Genomic DNA, 4,753 nt, shown 5'->3' with positions numbered 1-4,753 from the left:
AACAACCAGGCCTGGACTACTCTTAATGGGACACCAGTCATTGATTTGGATTCTACTGGGTGTTTTGCCGGTGGTTGTGTTTATTGGAGTCTAGGGTATGCATCAATTATGGGTTTACTTTGTTTTAATTTGTGCACCCATGCCCTCTCCACTATTATCTTCAACTCTGACTTAAATCAATGACGTTATGCGACACGCATCATGCCCGACGTATGAATGTTTTGATGGTTAAATGAACACATTCCTTCCGCAACGACTTTAAAATTATGATATCGAGTCTTAAAAACAAAAACTAAGGTGTTGTTTGGCCTTGATTATGTAAAATAGTTTTTTCTTTTTAAAATGAGTTTATTTGCAAGTTACTTTTCAGAAAAATTTCGGTTGTTTGACCAAACTTTTGTAAAAACGTTTTTTTAATAAATAATTATGTTTGGCCTAACTACTTTTTTGGGCTTTTTAGGCACTAAGAGTAAAAAGTAGAAGTAGAAGTAACAATTTTCTACTTCTACTTTTAGGGGTTAGTTATCAACTTTTGGCTTTTTAAAAACACTTTTAATCCTCCCTAATTTATAATGTTTGGCCTAGTTTATACTTTTTCAATTGAAAAGCACTTTTTAAGCTAGGCCAAACACCACCTAAATAACATGGTTGCAAGTTTATCAATGTTTGAAATAGTCCATCGTATATCCTCAGATTCCTCGCCTTTGCATTTTTCAAAATATTGACGTCTTTGTTGTATTTCTTTCTTTTTTTACTGGAATATTGTAAAGAGAAGCTTCATTGGCTATGTTGCTGGAAAGTTGTGAATGCAACAGCATAATTTTTGCATTCTTGAGTCAAAGAATCAGTCGAACCACCGATTCTTTACCAGTGGCATTGTTGGGTGGATTTGCAGCGCTGCATGTAAGCTAGCTTGACTTGACCAGTTCTTATTTAATGTTTGAGGTAAGAAAGATCAAAACCCCGAATCAGTATGGGTTATTTTGAGACGAACTCTTATGTGTTTTAATTAAACAATAGATAAGACTGTGTTACCGACAAAGAGGTCATTTTATGATGCTTGCTCTGTTATAGTTTTTGATGTCGCAGAGATTCAGAGGATAGTCCATGCGACATAGAGGGACTGGATGCACATAATTTCAAGTCGTACTAGTTCGGGTTGTTCTCTTGGGGTCTAATATGGGTTCAAGTCTAGTTCTGGAGAGAGATCTGCACAAGCTTTAACTTCTGCTCGATTTTCAGTCCCACATTTAATTCCGATTGTTCTCTTTTGGTCTGATCCGAGTTTGGTTAGGTTATCCTAGTCTGATTACTTCTATTTAGTCTATTGTTGCGATGATTTATTGTCTCATCATAACTCTTACAGTTAAACTAGGGGGATTCAATATGGGGCCTGCAGTAGCGCTCCACTTGTTTCTCTGTGGAAAGTATGCCAATGCAGGTTTCTATCCTATCAATGTGTGGGTTATATTTGGCCTTGATGTGTGGCCTCTTGGTTCAAGGTTTGACCCTCAACTGTTCAGCTCTTTTATGGTTTAGTTTCTGAGATCAAGTCTTAAACAAGAAATAAATACCATGGTTTCGAGCTACTCTAAAATAAACCCTCATACTCCGTACCTTTGCATTGTTCAAAATACTGATATGTTAGCTGCATTCCTTTTGCCCCCAGAAAGCTCTTTTGAGCTGCCTTCCTCTTTATTACCTCGGACTCTCGGCGTTAGTGTTTCATGTCATTTAGTCTAGGGTGAATTGTACTGGCAGAACCTCGTAGGTTTTGATTTTTGGTCTGGCAGATGGGGTTTGAAGGACTATTTTATGGCTTCATTAGTGTTGCTTATGAGTTTTGTCATCTTATTAGGATTTGTACCTCAGACTGCTCTGATCTTTTCGTAACATGGAGATAGAGCAGAAGGAAAAGTTGTCATGCGTCGGTTTCTTTGTGTTTTGTTGACGTGAATAAATAGTCTCAAATTAATTTATTGATGTGCCTTATTGATGGTGTTTCCTTTTTTTCAGTGATAATTTCAGCCATGGGAACAAAAGATAGAGATTGCTTATGAGCGGAGAAGACTCGTCACCGTGATATGCAGGTATATTAGGTTCCTGTGATGATTCCATAAAGCGGTTAAATACGATCCATTTATCAACGTGAATACTCGGTTGTCAAACTTAAGTCGGTTAGGAGACCTCTAAGGCTCTAACACTCTGATGACCTAATAATCTTTGTGCAGTAATCAAAAGAATATGTGATATGTGAATACAAGAGAATATGTGATAATTGCTGATTGAATAATACGAAGTGTATAGTATGCAACATTGCATTATATAGTTTGGAGGAAGATTCGATATTACGTTATCTGCTTATCTCCTTTTCTGTATTTAGTTAATATTAACGTAAACTTTTGTAATGTTCTCCCGCTGTGCAGTGAAATTTAATTTATCTGACATGCGCGTTGTATAATATGAGTGCAGGTTAAGTTAATTTGTCCAACTGCGCCTACTCGCTCTGTGGCATTGCTTGGGGGTTTTGCCGGCATTGCATGTAAGCTGGCTTCGCTAATTCTTATTTAATGTTTAAAGTACTATGGAAGCTCAAAACCCCAAATCAGTTTGGCTTATTCGGAGACAAGCTCTTTGTATTTTAAACAACATATAAACTGTTTTCCCGACAAACAAGTAATTTTATGATGTTTGCTCTATTACAGATTTACAGGGTTTGATGTAGCAGAGATTTCAGATGATTGTCCGTTGTTGTTAGGCAGGGGCAATTTCTCGGTTATTTTGGAGGGGGTAAATGGCTCTCTAAACGTGATAATAAGGTCAAAGTTGTCTTTCGGCCCCGTGTTGATGATGATGATGATGCTGGTACCTCCGGGTCGGTAGGTCTTCCTACAGATCGTGTCTTATGTTGTTGCGGTCCAATGATGATTTGAGGGCGTGGAGGCTGAATATATGGCTATTTTTGACTATTAAGCGTAATTACTAAGCACCATATTTAATGGTTGGAAGCTTTATAATTTTTGCTTCAACAATGTGACAAAATGGATGTGTTTTTGTTAACAATCAGGTTAGAATATACTCATTTGTGGAATTATATTCGTTTCATTAATTTGTTTGTAGTATCTTTAATCATTTCTTTTCTCATCACCATGCATTTGTAACTGGGTTTTTAATTTTCGCAATTTTGAGGATAAGATTTACATTCTTCTCTCAGTCTCCTGAAAACGATCAACTTGACGAGAGATTATTATAACATTTACCACATCTTGCATTCAGCCGTTCACTACTGAATTTTCAAGCCATTAATTAAGAGTTGTGAATATCTTAGGCTAGCTTTCTGGTTAGTTTGTCACGGGACTCACGGCTATCCCTTGTTAGCAGTTAGTTAGCTGAGTAGCGCCCGTAATTATCTGATCCTTGATGGTGATCGTTCAGCTCGACAATTTTTTCTTAGTGATTTTGATCACATTACATTTAAGTGTATTCAGGTTTCTTATGTCAAATCGGTTTGAGCTCGTAATGGATATAATGTGAGTCGGGAATATGGAGTGTATGCTCATATAATCGTATATCGAGTTCATGTGTATAATGGATAAGGGACACTATAAAAGTGTTGTCATAGTATATATATCCTCTATCGAGGTCATATACCCGGGGTTGGGCATCCCCGACCGGGGTGTCATGTACTATCTATTTGAGAATTGCCAGGAATTATGTATTTAAGAAATAGCTACGTCCCCGATCGGGGTAGGTAACCCCTAACGGGGTTAAATTGCTTTTCCTGTACGTATGTTTCATGTGTGTTGCACATGTTTGGAAGTTATCATTTCTTTTGATTGGTTGGTAACAAATCAACATACTTATCCACTTATTTTTATATTTTGTATGTGAATTCCACATGCATATATATAGAGTGCAAGGGAATTAAACGAACACACTGACATTTGCACGTATTTCATATTTGACAAAATAAAGTAAAACCAAACTCTCTTATTGTTTTTTGTTCTTGCCTTAGACAAAGGAATCGTCTTATCCTACAGAGATTTCGTGATACCCAAAGGCTATAGGGTCGAAATACTCTAAGGAAAGTGTGTTCAACACGATTCGATTGGGTGTGATAAACCGTCTTATATTGTTTTCATTTCTGTTTTAGTGCCTTTGTTTGTATTATTTACATACTTGTAATCTTTGTAATACAAAAACTACAACATTCTTAGAGTATTTTCTGCATTTGGAAATGGATTCAATCAAGGATATGACTACCAAGTTTGGAAAGTTGGAGAAATTCGAGGGTGTCGATTTCCGTCGTTGGCAAAAGAAGATGCACTTCCTTCTCACCGCTTTGAAGGTTGTGTATGTGTTGAGTACTCCTATGCCGGAGATTGTGGGGGATGAAACTCTTGCGGAAATTCAACGAAAGAGAAGCAAGTGGGAGAATGATGACTACATTTGTCATGGTCACATCTTGAATGGTATGTCCGACTCTCTTTTTGACATTTATCAAAATGTTGAGTCCGCTAAAGAATTATGGGATCAACTTGAGTCTAAGGCTCTGTTTGGTAAAACTAAATGAAAAGGTAGCTGAAACCTGAAAAGGTAGCTGAAAACTGAAAAGCTAACTGAAACCTGAAAAGGTAACTGATTAGGTAGCTGAAAATTAGGAACTGATAAGGTAGCTGATTATATAAAAAAAGTGTTTGGCAAACTGACTGAAAAGGTAACTGGTTTTGATGAAATGACGTAAAAAGATATG

General features: G+C 36.9%; 1 long non-coding RNA gene across 2 annotated transcripts; it reads left to right on the top strand.

Annotated features, from left to right (window-relative positions):
• The first annotated feature begins 614 nt into the window (after positions 1-614).
• Positions 615-3,058, top strand: LOC141608896 (uncharacterized). Of its 2 annotated transcripts, XR_012527049.1 has the most exons (4): positions 1,423-1,502; positions 2,017-2,090; positions 2,473-2,542; positions 2,706-3,058. It is a non-coding gene; the product is annotated as an uncharacterized LOC141608896 (long non-coding RNA). The 2 variants fall into 2 exon arrangements; XR_012527048.1 differs by having other exon boundaries at positions 615-2,090.
• Positions 3,059-4,753: the final 1,695 nt, after the last annotated feature.

Source organism: Silene latifolia, chromosome 10 (genome assembly GCF_048544455.1).
Source record: "Silene latifolia isolate original U9 population chromosome 10, ASM4854445v1, whole genome shotgun sequence".
In the NCBI taxonomy this organism is placed as follows: Eukaryota; Viridiplantae; Streptophyta; class Magnoliopsida; order Caryophyllales; family Caryophyllaceae; genus Silene; species Silene latifolia.
Note: the sequence above shows the minus strand (reverse complement) of the source record. Positions and strands in the feature narration are given on the sequence as shown.